Source organism: Emydura macquarii, unplaced genomic scaffold, assembly GCF_026122565.2.
Source record: "Emydura macquarii macquarii isolate MOO-44397 ecotype Brisbane River unplaced genomic scaffold, CSIRO-AGI_Emac_v2 contig_2636, whole genome shotgun sequence".
NCBI classification, from domain to species: Eukaryota; Metazoa; Chordata; order Testudines; family Chelidae; genus Emydura; species Emydura macquarii.
The window spans coordinates 8,693,450-8,714,660 of record NW_027132773.1 but is presented as its reverse complement, the minus strand read 5'-3'; the positions used below and the strand labels follow the sequence as shown (position 1 = coordinate 8,714,660).

At 44.9% G+C, this 21,211-nt stretch overlaps 1 long non-coding RNA gene across 1 annotated transcript in view; it reads right to left on the bottom strand.

Moving 5' to 3' along the window:
• Nucleotides 1-20,710, bottom strand: part of LOC137163733 (uncharacterized) — a 74,413-nt gene extending 53,703 nt beyond the window's left edge. Inside the window, exons 1-2 of the long non-coding RNA XR_010922821.1 lie at nucleotides 20,579-20,710; nucleotides 20,180-20,240 (exon numbers count right to left, since the gene is read on the bottom strand). This is a non-coding gene — a long non-coding RNA (uncharacterized lncRNA). The remainder of the gene's footprint in view (nucleotides 1-20,179; nucleotides 20,241-20,578) is intronic.
• Between the last annotated feature and the right edge of the window lie 501 nt (nucleotides 20,711-21,211).

Below are 21,211 nucleotides of genomic sequence, written 5' to 3'. Positions count from 1 at the left end.
ACAGAAAAGTTTATAATGTAGCATTTGATATTTAGTCTAATTTACCACATCAAAGGAGTCTGGCAATTTATATCTAGGACATATTCTATTTTACCACCCATTATGCTTTATATGCACTACAAGAAAGACAGATATATTTTAATTGCTTTGTGCACAGGTGTGTCTAAACTACGAGTCAACTTTACAAGAAGATATTGAAGAAGAAAGGCTGTATAATATAGTTGTAGAGATTTACACTGAAGCATATGACAAAGTACAAAATGTGAAGTTATTGAGTTAAGCTGAGTTAAGCAAACAGGATTTTGTCCTAAATCAAAAACTCCATTTGTAGGTTTCTTAATGCTTTGGGGGTTTCACAGCATGAACAATGGATATATTTATTTTCTCTTTTATTTTCTCTATTTCTCTTTTTCAGATGTTTAGGTTAATATCACAATATTTGTTATTTTTAAAGAGAAAGTCAAATATATTTTTCCAACTGTATGCCATGTATTTGTACTAAACCTGACCATGCAATTCACTGAAAAACATGACGCACAAGATGATAACCTATTTTTCTGAAAATGGGAACCTGTTATTTAATCTGTGTAGCTATTATTATTTGTTGAACTGGTTCTTCATTAATGACACTGATGCTAATCACAGTAATGGTAGAAAGAAAAGATTCCAAACATCACTGTAACTTTTGGAAGCATTTTATAAGCTATAACATCAACTATTGGCAGAAAAATCTACGGACACATACATTTCTATCAAATTCCATTAGAGCAGGATCTGGCTTTCTTTTAGGATTTCCAAAACAATTGATTGTAATATACCATAAAGTCAAATAAAACATGAGTACGGAGCTTAACAAAAAACAAAGAATTCCCTCTCCCCCTCATAACTCAAAGATCTGCAAAAAGGTGAAGTGCTATAAATTGCTTAATATACCATTCACACAGTTTTATGGTTTTCAAAATCATACAAGTGTGAAGATCAGTGGTTCATATTTTGAAAATAATATATATTTACTGGACTCAGATTTTCCTGTGAAAAATGTTTCCATATCTTTGATCAGCTCCAGTAAAACTGTATACCACACTGGTACAGCTTCCCTCTTCTCCTCCTCCCATTTACATTGCACGATTGGGTTCTTAGCTGGTTTCTAGGCCATAGCCAATTTTCCAAGTAATCAGCCAACCACATGCAGAACCAATACATTTTACATGAGTTAACTTGGGAGTCTGGATTATTTTTTTATATATAAATTATGGGAAAGTTTTTCAAACATGCTTGAGCCATTTGAAGCCTCAGTACCATTAAAAGTCAGTAGGACTTAAAAGTCTAAGTGCCACATTCACTTTTGCAAATGGGACTGAGTCTCCTACGTCACTTAGGTTATGTCTATACTGCAATAAAAGAATCATGCCATGGCCATGTCTGGCCTAGGCCATTTGATTCGGGCTGGCAGGCCTAAGATTGAGGGGCTAAAAATTGCAGTGTGGTTTTTAGCCCACCTGCTTCGTGGGGTTTCAGAGCCTGGATTGCAGCTGGAGCCTGAACATCTGCATAGGAAATTTGACTTATTTGGGCCAGCCATGGCCATGGCATGGTTCTTTTATTGCAGTGAAGATGTACCCTTAAGCACTTTTTAAAATGTTACCCAATGTTACTTATGCCCAACAACAAAGTGCTAGTAAAAACAAAACAGTCTGAACATACAAAGATACCTTCCAGATAATCAGCTGTATAAAGAGAACTCTTGAACCATACTATACATTAGAAACAGTTAAGAAAACAATAATGAACAAGTTAAACAGGTGGCAAGTATCAATTAGCCAGGAGAAAAGCACAGTGGTAAAGAGTTGGCAGGAGTGATGGGGATAACAGGGGAGACCCTCTGTCAGTGAGCAGGGAATAGTGCTTTAGGCAGCAAGTCTGGAAAGGTGGCAGCATTAGGTCCACAATGCAAAGTCAGATCAATGTAAACTTTCTTGCATCAACCTAGTAAAACATCTGTCTACACTTAAATTTATCTCCCACAGATGTAAGCGCCCTGTTATGGCAACACAGGAACACCACTTCCCCAACTGGTGTGGGAACATGGTTGACATACTGAGGATGACACAGTGTGAGTGTAGACAGGGTGTTACCTACGCAGACCCTAACAATCCTCCAGTCTCCCACAACACCGGACACTGACTGCTCTGGGCACAGTTGTGAACTCCATCTCCCAGAGATCACGGAGGCTAGAAGCCCCCCTCCCTTTAAACCCCACAAATGTTTCAAATGCTTTTTCCTGAATGTCCAGCTTGGTGAGCTACATGCTCCAGCCACGCTCCAGTCTGGAGTGGCCAGGATCTCCTGTGGGGAGAAGAGGAAACATGGATATTTATGAGCAGATTGCAAGGTGGATGCTGGTGAAGGTGTATGACAGGGACAGGGACAGGGAACAGCAGGAGTGCCACATGAAAATGGAAGGCATATCAGAAGGCCAGGGAGCTAAGCAGTCATTCTGGTCCTGAGTCATTTTTACAAAGAGTTGCATGCTGTACTTAATGGAGACCCCACCACCACCCCACTGACCACCGCAGATACCACCAAAGAGCATGAGACGTAGATCCCTATTGTGAACAGTGAGGAGGAGGAGGAGGAGGATGGGGGACATGTGAGCAATGCCACAAACCAGGACCTGTTTAAGACTCCACTGCAGTACAGTCAGTCCTGGCAATTGAGCACAGGTGAGCCCAATGCAGGGGAAGGAACCCCAGGTAAGTATGTACTTGTATTTCCTATTTCAATGATGTACTGATGGCACCAGGTAGTGGTGTTATCTGCTTTACATTCCCCTGTAGAGTTATGCAGCCAAGGCCTTAAGGAGAATTTTGTTTATGTACACAGGGATATGCCTTGAATCCTCCTCTGAGATCTCAGTGGAACTTTCCTGGAGGTACTCTGCAATCCTCTCATGAAGGTTGCTAGGGATGGCAGCCTTATTTCTTCCTCTGTGGTAAGACTCTTTCCCATGCCACTCCACGATAACTTCAGCAGGCACCATTGCAGTAAACAGGCTAGTAATATATGGACCGAGCCAGCTTCGGGACACCAAAAGCAGCAATGCTATCTGTACCTTTGTGACCCTCAGGAGTGAGATATCAGCTAAAATCACCACTGTCTCTGGAAAATGGTGCCAACATTCAGTGGCATTGCCCTATATTCAGTTTCATGCAACCAAGCAATATATAGGGACTGTCCCTATAAAATCAGGACATCTGGTCACCCTAGCTTAAACATAGGAAACAAGCAACTCTCGAGGCTCAACTGCTACCTCAAAAAACATAGAACCATGGGACAGGACTTGAAGGAGCCTCCTGGGTCATTGAGTCGAATCCACTGCTATTGTAGGCAACCTCCTCGGAGAATTCCATTCATAAGCTTTTCAGTTCTGTCTTAAAACTACTTATGTGGTTTGCTCATAATTTCTACTGGAAGGTCGTTCCAGACATCACTCCTCTCATGGCTAGAAACCTACTTCTAATTTCCAGCCTAAATATATTCATGACCAGTTTATAACCATTTGTTCTTGTGCCATCATTGTCCATTAGCTTACATAGTTCTTCCCCCTCCCTGGTTTTAACCCCTAATGCATTTATAGAGAGCAATCTTATTCCCTCTCAACCTTCTTTTTGTTAGGCTAAGAAAGCCATGCTCTTTTAATCTCCAGTACCCTTGTCATTACTTATTGTCTTATTTTTAAAACTTTCAATACATCATTTAGGTTCCTAGAATCTATGTTTAGTTTCCAGATGAATAATAAAAATGTTCGAAAAATAACTATGCTCTCTAGGGCCAGACTTTAAACAAAGTTAGATATGCATTTATCATACCTGAGCATCCCACTTAGGTGTTCACAAATGGCTAACTATATATCTAAGATACATATATGGCCTTCTTTATCGCAATATCTGAGCACCTCACAGTTTTTAATATATTTATCCTCACAACACCTCTGCGACTTAGGACAGTTCTGTTATCTTCATTTTACTGATGGGGAACAGAGGTACAGAAAGACTTAGTGATTTGTCCAAATCACATAAGAAGTCAGTAGCAGAGCAGGGATTTGAATCCATTTCACCTAGATCCTCTGCCAGTGCCCTAATCATTAAACTATCCTTCCTCTCTGCGGATGCTGATTCATCCTTCCTCTGCTTTAACTGTGGTATATTTACATACCTGATATTCAGATGAAATAGCTATAATTGCACAAGCAATTTAGGCATTCAATTTGGCATTTAACTTGTTTAAATGTAAGGCCCTTGGTATTTAAACACTAAGAAAATTTAACTATACAAGGAAATATTCATGACTTAGACAGTTATAAAGTACCTTATTGCATCATCATGATGTTTCTTCAATAAAACCAGGGTTAGTGTCCAAGACTGTGTGAACTACTGTATTGTGATATATATTAAACTCCAAAGTGTTCTTAACATATACAGCTTAGTCAGTGAGATCCAACACAAGAATTGCTAGGTTATGCTACTTCTAACCTAGGAACAGTCAAGGCTATGATTGTGTGGAACAATTAGACTATTTTTTTAAAGGGACCTCTCACTGCACTAGAAACACACTCTAATTACTGCAGGCTCGGAATGTGCTGCTTTATTCAACAAGTACAGGAGGAACTCCTTGGTAACTAAACAGGAAAGTAAAGGAGCATGACTTCAAACCATAATACTCTGAGTAACCCAGCTGACTCCTTGATGAACATTTTACTATCCCTAGGATAGGATACCTGATACTGGAATATTCCCATACACATAAATGCTGTTGGTTACAATATAAAATTATTATTGATATCTGTGAACAATGTGGAGAATCCTTCCTCAGAGTCATAATAAATAACACTACCAACTAGACTAAGCTGTGGTGTTAGAAATAAAAGCTGTATCACCTATCCTGCGATATCTCAGCTTTGAATTTTTTCAAAGTTGTTCAAATATATTTTTTCTTTATCTCAGAGAGACTATCCCGGGCTGGCACATTAATAAATCTTCTTTTAACTTTGTTGTAAAGCTGTAGAGTGTCATTTCCTGTGAATTTACAATTCCTTTATTTCTGCATTTTGCATGTAAATTCTCATCATGAAATCTTCATGGCAACATGTCTTATATTTGTGTATTTTGATAGCAGAAGTTTCTATAATCAGCGAGGTTATTTTAGAACGACAAGCTTGTGCCATTTCCAATTCCCTTATGGAAATGAACACAGAATTTAAATACACAAAAATTGCTACACGTCTTCATCAATCCAGACATATTGTTTAAAATAAGCAAAACAAAGAGTGGGATATTTTTATTTCTGTAACAATTTAAAGCAAATGTATTTAATGTTTGGCACCTAATAATGGGAGAGATGCTGCTTCTGTGTGAACGAAATTACATCTGATGTATATTCACAGGATCATTGTATTACTGTGTGGAGCGCAGAGCATATTTTATAGTTAAGCTTATTTCCAACTTTTAAGTCCTCTGGAAATCTCAGGCTGTTGTCTCACCCAAATCTCTACTACTCAGATCTGAGAATTCAAACCCGCTGCCTAAGAGTTCTTTGATTTTCTAGTGCCTGAAACTCACTGAACTTGTGAATTTTGGGTTTGTCCCTCCACCCCCCATAGGAGCATAGGTAACCAGGCCTTTGAATTTTGGTGAGAAAACCAGCTAGAGATCTGGAGTGAAACCCTGGTCACTGGCCTAAGCCAGTGACAAAACTCTTGTTGACTGTAGTGGGCTCAGGATCTCATCCTTGATATGGTCATTTTGCCTTGGACTGATGTAACTCCCTCCCTTTCAGCTAGTATTGTTTCTCCCGCTGTGTCCTTCCCCCACCTTGTCCTACCCTCTCCAATAGATAGTATATCCTATTTTCTTTTGCCCCTGAATGTGTTCATGCTTGACTCAACCCCCAGGCTAGTGGTTTTGCCTGTTTGTGCAATATCAGTTTTTGTCTAGTGAAGGAGGTTAAAAAAAACCCCAAAACCCCGACCTCTTCCCTGAATTCATTTTGTAACAAAAAAGGAGGGAATTGGGGAGCATAATAGAGTCCTCAGAGGGACAGGTGGCCTAGTGGGTAGAAAACAGAGTTACTTACCAGTAACTGTTGTTCTTTGAGATGTGTTGCTCATATCCATTCCACCATAGGTGAGTGCGCACCCCGTGCACAAGTCTGCGGAAGCTTTTTTGCCCTAGGAACCCCGGCGGATCGGCTTCAGCGCCCCCTGGAGTGGCGCGCGCATAGCGCGGCATATAGGGTGCTGCCGACCACGCGGGCCCTCAGTCCCTTCTTTCTGCCAACTCCGACAGCGGGGACGAAGGGTGGGTTTGGAATGGATATGAGCAACACATCTTGAAGAACAACAGTTACTGGTAAGTAACCCTGTTTTCTCTCTTTGAGTGGTTGCTCATATGCATTCTACTATAGGTGATTAAATAGCCATACCTTTGGTGGCGGGTAGGAGTCACTGGCGAGAGGCCCTTCTCAGCACGGCTCTGCCGACGGCTGTGTCCTTTCTTGCCTGCTGCACGATGGCGTAGTGGGAGGTGAAGATGTGGACCGACGACCAGGTTGCTGCTCTGCAGATGTCCTGCAGGGGCACTCGTTCCAGGAAGGCCGCAGAGGAGGCCTGGGCTCTGGTTGAGTGTGCAGTCACTGGTCCCGGGAGCGGCACCTTCGCCCTCTCATAACAGGTGCAGATGCAGGCAGTGATCCAGGTGGAGATGTGCTGGGTGGATACAGGTGAGCCCTTCATCCGGTCCGCGACTGCCATGAACAGTTGCGTGGACTTCCGGAACGGCCTGGTCCGGTCGATGTAGTAGGCCAAGGCTCGCCTGATGTCCAGCGAATGCCATCTCCACTCCTCCTCCGAGCCGTGTGGTTTAGGAAAGAACACGGGGAGGAAGATATCCTGGTTATAATGAAACTGGGATACCACCTTAGGCAGGAAGGCCGGGTGGGGTCTCAGTCATACTTTATCTTTATAGAAGACCGTGTAGGGGGGCTCTGAGGTCAAGGCTCTTAACTCAGAGACCCTCTAGCCGATGTAATGGCTACGAGGAAGGCTACCTTCCAGGAGAGAATGAGCAGTGGGCATGTAGCTATAGGCTTGAAGGGGGGTTCTGTGAGAATAGTAAGGACCATGTTTAAGTCCCAGAGAGGCAACGGGTCGCGAACCTGTGGGAATAGCCTCTCTATCCCCTTGAGGAACCTGATGGACATTGGGTGAGAGAAGATAGACCTCCCTTCCACGGGGCAATGGAAGGCTGAGATGGCCGCCAGGTGTATCCTCAGGGAGGCCAGGGCCAGGCCCTGCGTCTTTAGGTGCAGCAAGTACTCCAAAATGGCTTGTATGGTAGAGCCCACCGGCAGGATGTCCCGTGACTGCGTCCAGCAAGTGAAACGCTTCCACTTAGCCCGGTATACAACCTGAGTGGAAGGCTTCCTGCTTCCCAAGAGGATGCGCTGGACTTGCTCTGCTAACCACAGAGCCTCCATGCAGTCGGGTGGAGGGAGTCCAGGTCCGGGTGGAGCAGGCAACCCTGGTCCTGGGAGAGGAGATCGTAGCACCTCGGGAGCGGGAGCGGTGTGGTGATGGATAGGTCGAGCAGCATGCTGTACCAGTGCTGTCTCAGCCATGCCAGCGTGATCAGAATGATGTCCGCTCTGTCCCTCTCTTATTTTCAAAGGACTTTGGGAAGCAGTGGAACTGGGAGAAAAGCATACAGTAGTGGCCCCGACCAGTCTATCAGGAAAGCATCCGAGATGGAACCAACCAACATCGGAAGCATCTGTAATCAGCGTTACGGAGGGAACCAGGTCTGCAAATGGGACTCCCTTCATTACCTCTCTCGAGTCTGTCCACCAGCTCAAGGACGCTAGGACCTGGGGCGGGACAGTGACTACCCTGCTCAATGAGTGTCTGTCCGGGGCATAAACGGAGGCTAACCACCCCTGAAGGGGCCTGAGCCTGAGGCGAGCCAACCTCACCACGTATGTGCATGCCGCCATGTGTCCCAACAGCTGGAGGCAGTGCCTGGCTGTCGTCGTGGGGGACCTCTGTAACTCGGAGATGATGGCGGTCATGGTCTGGAACCGAGGTTGTGGGAGGAAGGCTCTGGCCTGCACTGCATCTAGGGTGGCCCTGATGAATTCTATGCGCTGTACAGGGGCCAGCGTGGACTTCTGCTCGTTGATGAGCAGCCCCAGCCTGTTGCATATCGCGCACATCAGGGCCAAGCTGTTCGTCACATGATCCCTGGACTTTCCCCGAAGCAACCAATCGTCTAAGTAGGGGAAGATCTGAACCCCTCTGTGCCGCAGGTAGGCTGCCACCACCGCCATGCACTTTGTGAACACCCTGGGCGCTGAGGAAAGGCCAATGGGGAGGGACGAAAACTGGTAGTGGCCACCAGCTACCATAAAGCGGAGGAAACGTCTGTGGCCCGGGAGGATAGAAATGTGAAAATATGCGTCCTTCAAATCGAGGGCGGCATACCAATCCCCTGGATCCAGAGCGGGAATAATGGAGGCTAGGGAGACCATGTGGAACTTGAGCTGTCTGATGAGCCTGTTTAGACGGCGAAGGTCCAGAATAGGCCTGAGGCCTCCCTTTGCCTTGGGGATAAGGAAATACCGGGAATAAAACCCCCTGCCCCTTTCCATAAGGGGGACTTCCTCCACTGCCCCTAGGGGGAGCAGAGAGTGGACCTCCTGGAGAAGGAGTTGCTCGTGAGAGGGGTCCCTGAAGAGGGACGGGGTAGGAGGAGAATCCGGTGGGAAGGCCGAGAGCTGCAAGGCGTAACCTCTCCGCACCACACTCAGCACCCAGCGGTCTGAGGTTATGCCCTGCCACTCTTGGAGGAATGGCCGTAGCCTGTCTCTGAAGGGCGGGGTGTGATCCAGTTCGGCTATGAGAGCCATGGAAATGGGGGAGGCGCCACCCTCGAGCGTCCCATCAAAAGGGGCGCTTATTGTTTTTCTGCGGCCCTGGCTGGGAGCCCTTGACGGCGCCTGGGTGGTCCCAATGGTTGGGCTGTCTGAACCGCTCACGACCTCTCCTGGGCGGAGGCGGTCGAGGGGATAGTCTGGGAGCGGGTTGCTGTTGCCTTTGAGGCTGCAGTCTGCCCTGGCGTCTTGTAGCTTGTGGCACATACAGGCCTAAGGACTTCAGTGTGGTTCTTGATTCCTTCAAAGCGTGCAGCTTGTCGTCCGTTTTATCCGAGAACAGGCCTGTACCTTCAAAGGGCAGATCTTGTATTGCCTGCTGTACCTCGGATGAAAGGCCTGAGGACTGTAGCCAGGACGATCGGCGCATGACTACGCCTGACGCCATTGCTCTTCCCGCAGCGTCTGTTGCGTCACTGGCCGATTGTAGCATAGCTCCCCCCACCGTTGTCCCTCTTGGAGCAGGGTGTTAAAATCCACTGCTAGGTCTTGGGGTAGTGCCTGCACGAACCTGTGGAGTGAAGACCAGAGGTTAGATTATAGCGCCCCAAGAGGGCCTGATGGTTGGCTATGCGGAGCTGGAGTGCCATGGTTGAATAGACCTTTCTCCCAAAAAGGTCCATTTTTTTATTTTCTTTGTTTTTGGGAGTGTTTGATTGGGCACCTTGTCTTTCCTGCTGGTTAACAGTGTCCATTACCAGCGTGCCCGGGGCCGGGGGATTGTATAGGTACTCAAAGCCCTGCTGTGGGACGTAGTACTTCCTTTCCGCTGTCTTTGACATGGGGGCTACCAAGGCGGGGGTCTCCCAGATAGGTTTGACCAGCTTCAGAACGCGGTCGTGAACCGGGAGCGCGACCCTAGAGGGGCCTGCTGAGGCTGGTATCCCGAAGATAGGGTCCTCCTCCTCGGAGAGCTCTTTCAGATCGATCTTTAGGTTCTCCGCGAGCCTTTTTAAAAGCTCTTGGTGAGCCTTGAAATCGGGGAGCGGGGTCCTTTGGTCCCTGGTTGTCGTGTCAGGGGGAGAGGAGGACTGTGGCAGGGGACCCGTGGAGGGCCCTTCCATAGGGTCCGACTCTTCTTCGGACGAGTGGTCATTGCCCTGTGTGCTCATGGGTGGGGGAGGAGGTTGAGCCCTCATAGATGGCAGAGACCCCATTCCCTGGGTTGTTTGTGGTGGCCAGGGTCCCCAGTAGGGCCATTGCCATGGTCCCTGCCCCCATGTTGGTACCGTGCCTGGTGCCGGGTATGAGGCAGTCCCTCTCTGAGCCGGGCTAACGGATCGTCGGCTCCTCTTGCACTGCCCTTTCGCTGGAGATGAGCTGCACGACAAGGGCGAGTGGTCACGGTGGCACTTGCTGGGCCAGCAGGGAGGAGAGTAACTGGAGGATGATGAATGCCTCTGACGTGCCTCGGTTTTACGGCAATGTTTGCCCGTCTCAACCCTGGGACTGCGTGGACGATGTCCTCTATCAGGACTATGGCGCGGTACCGTAGGGACCCCTGGTGCCGAGAGCTCCGGAGCCAGGGCCCTTACTGGGCTACGCGACTGGGTCCGCAAGGTGTGTCGGTGCCAATGATGTCGTATTGGGCTGTGCGTCCGGGACCTCAAGATGCATCGGCGGTGATGCTGGTCCCTGGGTGCTGGGGATTGAGGACGCTGAAGTGGTGCGGGGTCATCCTTCGGTATCGTACGTCGCACCGGGGAGCGCGTTAGGGACCTCGATTTATACCAGTACCGATAACTGTCCCTGGGTGCCGGGGACTGAGGGCGCCGATGAGGTACAGGCGACTCCGTTGGTGCTGTAGGTTGTGCCGGACTGCGCGTTCGGGACCGTGTGTAGCGGTACCGGTCCCGTCCCCTCGGTACCGGGGAGAGAGGGTGCTGACGCGGTGCGGGGGCATCTGGTGCCAAAGCACGTGTTGGGCACGGAGTCCGGGATCGAGATCGAGACTGGTGGCTTGGTTTTTCACGCCGCCCTGGATGACAGGCGCTGCTGACTGACCGGGAGTTGTGTCTGTCTCCCTGTGCCACTATCGGGCTATACGCCGGGGATCTAGACCGGTGCCTGGTTTGCGTCTGGGTCACCAGGATCCACACCGGATAGTGCTCTGAGGATCGAGAGCGTCGATCTCTTGTCGGCACCGTGTCTCTCAGCACCGGGATGGGAGATCGTGGTCGGTTCCGGGTGCCCAAAGACAAACGAGAGCGGTGCCGTGGCTCTTTTGGTTGGCCCGTCTCCCTCGATTCAGCTACTGGCTGGTGCCGGGACTCCGAGGACCTCCTCCCCTTTGAAACGGAGCTGGAGTGGCTCCCCCGGGAACCTCTGGACCGCCCCTGGTGCCGCGGTGTGGAGGTGCTCAATGACTCGGGGTCGGAGCTGGGAGGGGGGTTCCGTTTTCCCCCTCCTCGACCGTCTGGGGGGAGACACCGAGTCCCGTCTCCTCTGCCCACCGGGGTAGCCCAGCACGGGCTTACCCTGAGACGCCGTCCCCGAATCCCTCGGCCGAGGGAGGGACGGAGGCGTAGGCAAGGCCATGAGGGCACGTGCCGCAACAAATGCCTCCGGAGTCGACGGCCCCTGCAGGGGCGGTCCCCCACCCCCCGGGTTTGGGGGAGGCTCCCTGCGAGGAGATGCCGGTGCCGTAGTGGTCTTGACGGCACGTGGCTGGGGCATCTCCTGCATCACCCCCTGCTGTACTGGTCGCAGGGGGGAGTCCACAGTTGCGGCCGTAGGCCATTTTTTCTTTTTTGGTACTGTCTTCTGCGGTGCCGATGTCGGTGCCGATGTCGGAGCCGGAGGAGCGCTGCGCACCAACGAGATGCTCGGTGCCGTCGGCGACCTGAAGGGCTCTGAGTCAGGACGTAGTGCCGATTCCATCAGAATCGCCCGGAGGCGGGCGTCTCTGTCCTTTTGTGTTCAGGGCTTGAACGATTTGCAAATGCAGCACTCATCCTTGCGATGCTGCTCTCTGAGGCATCGGAGGCAGCAATCATGCGGGTCACTCGTCGAGAAGACCTTTGAGCAAGCTGCACAGGGTTTGAACCCCGTGGAGTCCGGCATGGCTCCAGTACAGTCCCTAAGGGCTAACTATTTACACTATGCTAAGTACTATTTACACTACAAACTATGTTAACTATTTAGAACAAAGAAAAACTTAACTACAGATTAAGGGTCCAGAGGTTGCTACTTGCAATGAAGCAAGGGGCAAGCGTTCCACTGACCGTCACGGACAGAAAGAAGGAACTGAGGGCCCGCGTGGTCGGCAGCACCCTATATGCCGTGCTATGTGCGCGCCACTCCAGGGGGCGCTGGAGCCGACCCGCCGGGGTTGCTAGGGCAAAAAAGCTTCCGCAGACTCGTGCACGGGGCGCGCACTCACCTATAGTGGAATGCATATGAGCAACCACTCGAAGAGAGAACACCCAAGTTTTCAGTCTTTTGCCTCCCAACAGAAAGGGCTATCAGCCGTTTATTTGGCTTATCTTTACCTCAGGGTTTTCAACATCCTTTCCCTCTCCTTTAAGGGGTGGGGATGGGGTAGAAATGAGGCTTATGCCCCTCCTGCAACAAAGATAGTTGGTAGGGGAGGCCACCCGCTCCACCATCATCCAACCCAGGTCCCTATGAAAGATAACAGGGTCAGGCACCCTGGAGCTTCTTCCCTGGGCCATTTCCTACCATCCAGCTCCTCCCAAGTCTCCAAGTCCAATATACGATAGCAAAAGAAAAGACACTTGAACCTTCAGCCCCAAATGGGCTCAGCAGGCAATCAGTCTTCTTCCTCAAAGTGAGACTTCTTCATCACCTTTGTTCAGGATGCCCCAGACTACTTATTCCCTTTTAAATTTTCTCTCCAGCTGGAGCTTGCTCTGCAGGTCTGGATGGGCAAGGCTATTTGGGCCCACTAGTATCTTTCAGTGCCTTTGGGCCCAGTGTGGCTTTGTACACCCCACTACAGGAAGGTGTGTGTGTTCACAGCCACACTTTATGGTTTGCTATAAAGTAGACTATAAATTGTTTTGGGATAAGGATTGTCTTTCAGATCTTTGTAAGACAATAGGATCTTGAGCAGGACTTCTAGGTACTATTGTAATCCAAACTTAAATACACATTATGCTAAGTGACTTGGAAGCCTAAGACCCACTAAAAATTAACAGGACCCAGGCTTCTGAGTGACATAAGCACTTTCTAAAATTGTAGCTATAGTATACAAGTTTGAACATGAAGTTTTAGTTTATATTGTATCATTTGACCTTTATAATGGTAAGGCATTTTTAAAGGCATAAGAACAAGAAAACAGGGTTGAGGTTGAACTTAACTCTAGTTAGCCCTATTGGTGGGTGCTTAATTGCTTAACCTCAACATTATATTAAAGCTCACTTTGTACATGGATTATATATTTTGGAAAAGCACCTTGTGATGAAAGACACCCTGAAAATATTAGGTGTTTGTTTTGATTATCACTGTAGCTAAAAGCCCTCTTTCAGCTATGAAGATCAAAAGCCTCATCTACCTCTCAGAATGCAGTAATGAAATGACATATGTTGCTTTAATATAAAATCTTTAATTCAGAGGATGAAACACATAGAAAGCATGTGTGCCTATATAGAATAGGCTATCCATTTTCTTTTGGCTCATACAGAAATCTGAAATCTTTGAAAAGTCATTCAACTCTAGCTTGTTGACATTCAATAGCCTAAGTTCCCCAACCACTGGCTTCTAGATAAAGGTCTAGCTCCCAAATTTTTAAATAATGGATGTAGGTCAGTGGTGTGCAAACGTTTCCAGTTGTGCCTCCCTTCCCATTAACGGAATCTGTCCATGCCCCACCTCCATTACTGCAGAACTGCATTACTCAGCAGCGGAGCATGGGCTGAAGGCAGAACTGGGAGTGGAACTGGGGATGGGGGAGGAACCGGGACTGGAGGTGGAGCTAAACTGAGAATGGAGCGGGGCTGCGGGCTGAGCGGGGTTGGCAGTGTGATGCTCTCTCCCCACCCCCTGTCGGGACTGACCCAGACCCCACCATGCTCCCCTGAATGTTCTTCCATGCCCCTCAGTTTGGGAACCGTTGCTGTTTTAGGTTATACAGGACCATTGGAAAGTATCTTACCAACATCTATTGCTTCCTTTTTCATATATTTGCTTTACAGTCTGGTTACTTTGAACTTTCAGTTAATTAATTATGGGTGGGGCTGGTAGTTCACGCACCCCATCCTCTGAGGCAAGAACTTAATTTTTGGCAGGGAGGAGGGGTTTATGCCTTTTGTCATCCCCACTGACCAAACTGGGCCAAATTACAAGCCTTTGGGGAAAAAACTTGCACATGCTCAATAGAGACTTCCTAGCCCGCAGCTAAGTTTCCTGAAATCACCATCCTCTTTGAGCATGGCTTCTAGTGCTGCCTAGACTGTGCATACTACATCCCCACAGAGAGACTGAGCATGCTATCTCCAGTCCAGGGCTACAGGGACTCAGAACTTTCCCAGTAATTGTTGCTAGCAGCTGTTCTGGGCCAGGCTCCCTGCTCTCAATAGTGGTGTCTATCTCTTCTATGCTGTCAGTGACTCTCTTGTTGGCATCCAGGCACCATATAGGAGGAAGGCATCTAGTTTAAATGCAGAGGAGACAAAAGCTGGATTGGGAGGAGTGAAAGGAGTAGACTGGTATAAGAAGTCTGAGGACACTTCAAGCCATAGTAGGGAGTCTGGGACTGGGTGCTGAGGAGGGAAATGGCTGCAGTGGGGACACTGAGATCAGACAAGGACCTGGAAGGAAGAAGGACCTGGGTCTGGCTGACCGTGGAAATGGACTAAGAACTAGTGACGGAATGGGAACAGGAAAGAAATCTGACAAGGAGATGAGGTGTGAGGTGAAAGAATTGGGACTGCTAGGGCAAAGGCACTAGGATAAGGAGATAGGGAAAGGGTGCTGGGAGAATGAAATTAGATGAGGAGCCTACGGAGGGAGACTAGGACTGTGTGTGTGGAGGGGAGAAAGATCAGATAAGGAGCGCAAGAGGGTAGCTGGGACTGGCAGGGCAAGGAAACAACGACTGGGTACAGAGAGAGGGAGAGACTGGAAGTCAGTGGGGAGACTGGGGCACAGACAGGAAGCCTGGAGATGTGAGACTGGGATAGCAAGGAGAATGTGACTGGGACAATGAGCCAGGAGTAGGGAAGATCCAGGACTGGGACAGGGACAGGTTGGAGGGGTTGGGAGATAAAGGCCCAAAAGCTTGAGGAAATGGGCAGAAAAGTCTGTGTCGCTGGAGCACACTCCCCTCCAGAGCCTGGAATGGATTTCCCAATATTTCTGAGTCTCAGCATTCCTCTGCTGCTGTCAGCAAATATCTGTGACACACGCTGGCAAATGTGTTCCCCTATCCCCCTCTCATGCTGGTCCACACAGACGATGACAATCTAGTACTGCTATCAGTTATTCCATTAGCTAAAGTGGCAGAGGTCTGTGAGGTCACTCTAACAGTTCCAGCCTTCCTGATGAACCATGGGGGAGTCTATTTGAAACCACATGATAGAAATTCTGTTTTATCAGTTTTTTTAAAAAAAAACACAACTGTGAAATTACACACTCCAAAGTTAAGAACTGCCAGATTTAAGATGTCTGTGCAACCTTAATTTGGCCTCCTGATGTGTATGTATTATGATACAGCCTTTTATTACATGATCACATACTATTTTTTCTACTGAGCCAGGGTACTTGTCTCCTGCATCCCTCTCTCCCAACATCTTCAGAGTAAGGGTGATTTGGGGAGGTGAAGTGGGAGATGGGGAATGTTGTAAGATCTAGCTACCCCCCTAGCACATATAGTTGGGCTAACTAAACATTTTAAAACATTGAAGAATATTTTATATGGGGCAGTTTGAATCTAGGCAACAGTTTGAATTTCTTCTTTTTATTTTAGTTTAGCTAGTTAGATTAGGTACCAAGAAACTGTTTAAAGAAAATGCTTTGTAACATATTGTAGAAATATCACTATACAATGAAACTTGCACAAGAAAGACCATTCTGTATTGTCTGCCAATCTCCTAAATATTCTTAAACACAGTAAGTAAAATTCTGCTTCACCATTATTAGGAGTTCACCTTGATTAAGAAACCAATGTTACTAAATTCCTTTGAGTGGTAGCTTAAGAGAGGTTTCATTATATTTCACCAATTAGTGTCCACATCACACTTTTAAAAGTTTCCTTACATAAGATTAGAATAAAATAATAAATTATTAATCATGCTTTTGATCTTTGCTTTAATTAATCTATTTTGTAGGGTACTGTAATGTGAGTTCATCAGACTCAGGCAGTTCTTGTGTTTTTCTACATTGCAAAATTTCTGGTAATTTACAATGGAGTTAGGTTCATTTCTGTAATTCTGATTATGCTAAAACCTGTAATTCCATTGAAGAATGCCAAAAGTTAGCCGCTGTGAAGAAATGTGATGTACTTTCGATTTATGTGTGTGCCAGGTGGCACTTATCTCCTTGATTTTGCTATACAATAAAGATTTCTTTCAGTTTGTTTAAATTGTCTTTCCAAGATTAAAAATGGGAAGTTTAGATGCAGAACTGCCATGATTAGGTCATTCAAATAGTGTCAATGATTTTTTTTTTTACACTGTAAAGTTTTAAATTATATTACAATATGGTCTTAAGGATATTTACATTAGCTTCTTCCAAGCTGATAACATGATGGAATACAAGTAGATACTCTATGAAGAAGAATATCATAGAAAGATAAAATAAACATCAAACAACCTGGATAATATTTAAGATACTTTTGGTTAAGAATAATATTTGACCTTCATCTATATTTATTTTTTCCCTGGGATTTGTTTTATGCTTTCCCTAGGGTTTGTTTTCTCTCCTTCTGCTGATGTATTTAAATATACTAATAAATGAAAAACCCAAGGAGAGACAGTTTTTCAACATTATAGTATTGTACATGTGTTCTTGTGAAAGTTTTGTGCAGTAGTTTATTAATAAACACTATTTTCATGTCCAAAAAAAATGAAACCTAAAATAGAATGAAGCCCCATAAGAACATTGTCACTTTAGAACATGCAGTTACATGATGTTTCAATAAACTTGCTGCTATGCTGAACAGCTTTAAAGGGCTCTTTTTTTCCTTTCCTAGGTAATGGCTTTTTCCTATCATTTTGCACATGGAGATAGACTACCACTTAGACCAACTATCCCTATTTTAAAGGTCTCCTGGGCATAGTGGTTATAGTATATTCAGCAAGGTGTCATTGTAATAGCACCAAGATGTACACATACTGTACAGCCTGCCACTTCAGCAAAAAATAAATGACCTAGTCCCCCTGGTGGTACTCAAGAGGTTGAGAATCCATTTTAAACAAGAATAAAAATAATTTGAAAAATTGCATTGACATATTGTATACGCTTAAACTGAACATAGCTTATTTTATAAACCTAGGTGGGCTTACTGAATATATATACATCTATATGTGATATAGCAATAAGACCACAGTAATCATATATCAAATTACCATTGTCCCAAAAGTAATCTTTTGAATAATAGTGTCATGGATATTCATAGTTAGCTCTCAGTTGCAACTTAATATCCCTTTTTTTTCATTTAACCTTTGAAAGTCTTGCACACCAGTTTTAAAGTGTACTTATTGATCCAACAGCATCATATATAGAATACACCCAAAGGCTTTCACTCAGGAATACGTTCTCGGTATAAATTACCAATGGGTTAACATGAAGCCAGAATGTGATTAGGGTGTTTTTACCAAAGAACTGACCTAGCTACAGGGGAACAGAAATAGTTATCTCGTGATAGTCTCACATAAACCTTGGAATATGGTTATTACTAAAAATAAAGAAAAACTCAAGCTAAGATTAGTTCAGCTCCTATATTTAAAAAACACTTTTAAAAGTCTGCAGTTTCAGTTCAACTCTTATAATATATTCAGGATTAAGTACAAAATGTGTTTTGCTCTGTTAAAAGAATTTTGATGGTCACAATTGAAGTAGAACTGGGTCTGGTAAAATATAAACACCAGACTGTGACTCAAAACCAGAACCCAGGGAGCCACAAAATGCATAACTAATTTATCAGGTTCTAACAGCATTTAAACGCAGGAGTACAGCCAGAGCCTCAGAGAGACATGAAGCTCTCATAATTTAATAAGACAATGTCTGGGTTTTTTTCCTAAGACAAGGGAAAGCACACTACATAGCACTTCAGCCTAATTTGTGCAGTAATGTTAACTCTAATTTACTGTAGATAAAGTACAACAGTGTGGGATATTCTAATTCCAGGAAATAAAAGAAATTCTATTTTAAAGCGGTTTTTAATTAACCTCAGTGGTTTGTAACCCTGCATTAGTGAAAAGGAACATTCTATGAGAGCAATATCTAAAAAGAAAAGATTATTCTGTTTGTAGTTAGAAATAAACAATGGCTACTGTTCTATGAAAATCGTGTTGTCCTTCATACTCTCAGAGGCCACCTTGCAGAGGGCAAAATACTCCTGGAATGCTATATGATCTCAAGTGATTGATTTTTCTAAATATTTGTTTGCACTGGAAAACTAAAATGATCATATTTGAGACCAAAGTCTGACATAATACGAACACAGTTAATATCATATGGAGGTAATTTACTATGAAGTTTGTAACACTTGAAGAAGCATCATCACCAAAAAAAGCTAAATAGGATTACTGATTTTTTTTCCCTAGGTTGATCATTTAGTTGTGCAGTGGTGCTGTCATCAGATGAGATTAATCACAATAATGACATGGTTTTTGCTAAGAACATTATCATAAGTCATTTGAATATGGCCCAGGAGAAGAGGGATTCTAAAATAAATTGTACAAACACTGAAAAATGGTTGAAAGATAGAAGCAGGGTTTAATTTGAATTTTTTTAAAGGATGGGAATAGCAAATCATGCCACTATGGAGCCCTCCATCAAATAAGTGGCACAAATCAGGATGCAGTGAAGAATTTTTTGATATCTCGCACAAAAATCTTGCATTATAGAGAAATTTGAAGATAATTTTGCTATATCTAGTTAGCTTAATTGCTAAATGCTTTGAAGATGAAAAATGCTATGTAAGTGCTAATCATCATTTTAGTAAGGGGTGTTAGGGAGGGTCTCAGAATGTCACATTTTAATCCTGATCCAGAATTTCTTTAGGCTAACTAGCAATCAGGCTAGAAGTCAAATTAAGGCAAGGGTTTGGGTTAGGGTTTGGGTTCAATAGCACCAAAAACCTTGTGTTCTATACAGGTGAGATTTTACCCCATAATGGCAGAAGTCTTGTGAGATCAGCTGATCTGCTAAAATTTACACTATCCTGAGTAGTTTAAATGTGAGATCAGTCATTCTTGTGAGATTTCTGCCATAACCAGAAAATAACCTTCCAATTTTGGAACCAACTCAGAATCAACATTACTGAGGCACGTTTGGACATGGGAATTAAAATATAATCCCATGAGTTACAGACTGAGAATGATTGCTCACTGGCCAGAGTTTAGTGGGTGCAATCAAGGAGCCATAAAACTTATCACAATTTTGAAGCCTTGGAGTGTGATTCAGACAGAGCCCTAGTCAATGTTTGGAAGTTGGCCTGGAAGCCTGGTTTAGGCAGAAGCCTGCTCCAGTTTTCCAGAACTAAATCTAGAAGAACTGGTAAATCTTGACCCAAGATCACTTCATAACTAAGATCAGGTCTGACAACCACTACCAACAAAGAGCATTAGCCCTTCCCTGCCAGATTTACATCTGCAGTGGGATACTCATGTTCAATCCTATGTAGACATCAGATTAAAGTTATTTTCATAGTTTTCAAGGCCAGAAGGGTCCATTGTGATCATCTAGTATGACCTTCTGTATAGCACAGGTCATAGAACTTGTCCAGACTAATTCCTAGAGCAGATCTAGGAATTTTAATCATGGTAAAACTATAGTTAGATTTTAATCATAGTTTATAAGAGAAGGGTCTACTGATATCTGCTTAAATAACATTAGTGCACTTCCTGTATTGACCCCGGCATGTCATGCTTTCCCATGAACACCAAAACTCAAGAGCTTTAAAAATACAGTAAAAATAGACTTTTAAAATTGGTAGGTCTCATAGAAACGGAAATAATACATACAGAGCTCAATAAGGCAAGGTACAAGTGACTTTAATCGGACTACTCACATGTATAAAGTTAAGCACGTGGTTAAGTGCTTTGCTGGGTTGGAGCCACTGCTTTGCAGAGCTGAGATCATGGTGAGGTGCAGTTTACATGAGGGGAAAAAGCAGACAAAGGTAAAACAAAATGCAATGGCTGGAAGATGAAGTTTTATGTGTTATGCAGAAGGTCAGACCAGATGATCACAGTTGTCCCTTCTGACCTTATAGTCTGTGAATCTATGAGAACAATTTATATTTTAAGTTTAACAAAAACAGACAACGAACAGTGGCTAAGGTGAGGAGAGCTTATGTTCAAACAAACAAAAAAACCATCACCACCTTGATCCCTTTTCCTCAATACATACTTTTCTCGTATATCTTTTGGGGTTCTGAACCCACAGTGAGTTTTGCAACTGGTGTTACCTTGCTGTTCTTATTGAAGGGTGGAGGTTGTACACTGTAAGATCTTCAGCACTGGGACCGTCATCTTCCTGCATTTGTAGAGAGCCTGATGCAATGGGACGCTGATCATGACAGGAACCTTTGGCTTCTACTGCAATACGAATTAGAATTATTAGTGAGTCTTTCCCGGATCATTGCCCAGAATTACAAAGCTGTTGCTTATTGCTGAACAAAGTAATTTATCAGCCAAGAGGTGGCAGTGAATGTATTTAAAATTTATATATTTCTCCTAGTTTCTTTAGGAGACTTTATGTTTTCCAGAAGTAAATAGCATATCATACATACAAAATATAAACTTTAAAAGACTTTAATTAAAAATATTAAATATTTTAAACAATTATAGAACTACTGAGAATTAAACAGAATCCCAGGCAATATAAACAAATGCATTGCATTATTTGTAACTTTGTCATAACCAGTCTTAAGGCAGGATATCTTATAATGCATCTGGGAACAATGACATTCAAGAACATCATTGTTACAAAGCTGAAAGTCTGAATATCTGGGGGAATCTGAAGTATTCCAGCAATTCATTTATATTATAGCTTTTGATGCCCAGATATCAAGTTGTGATTTCCCGCCTCCCCACCCCCA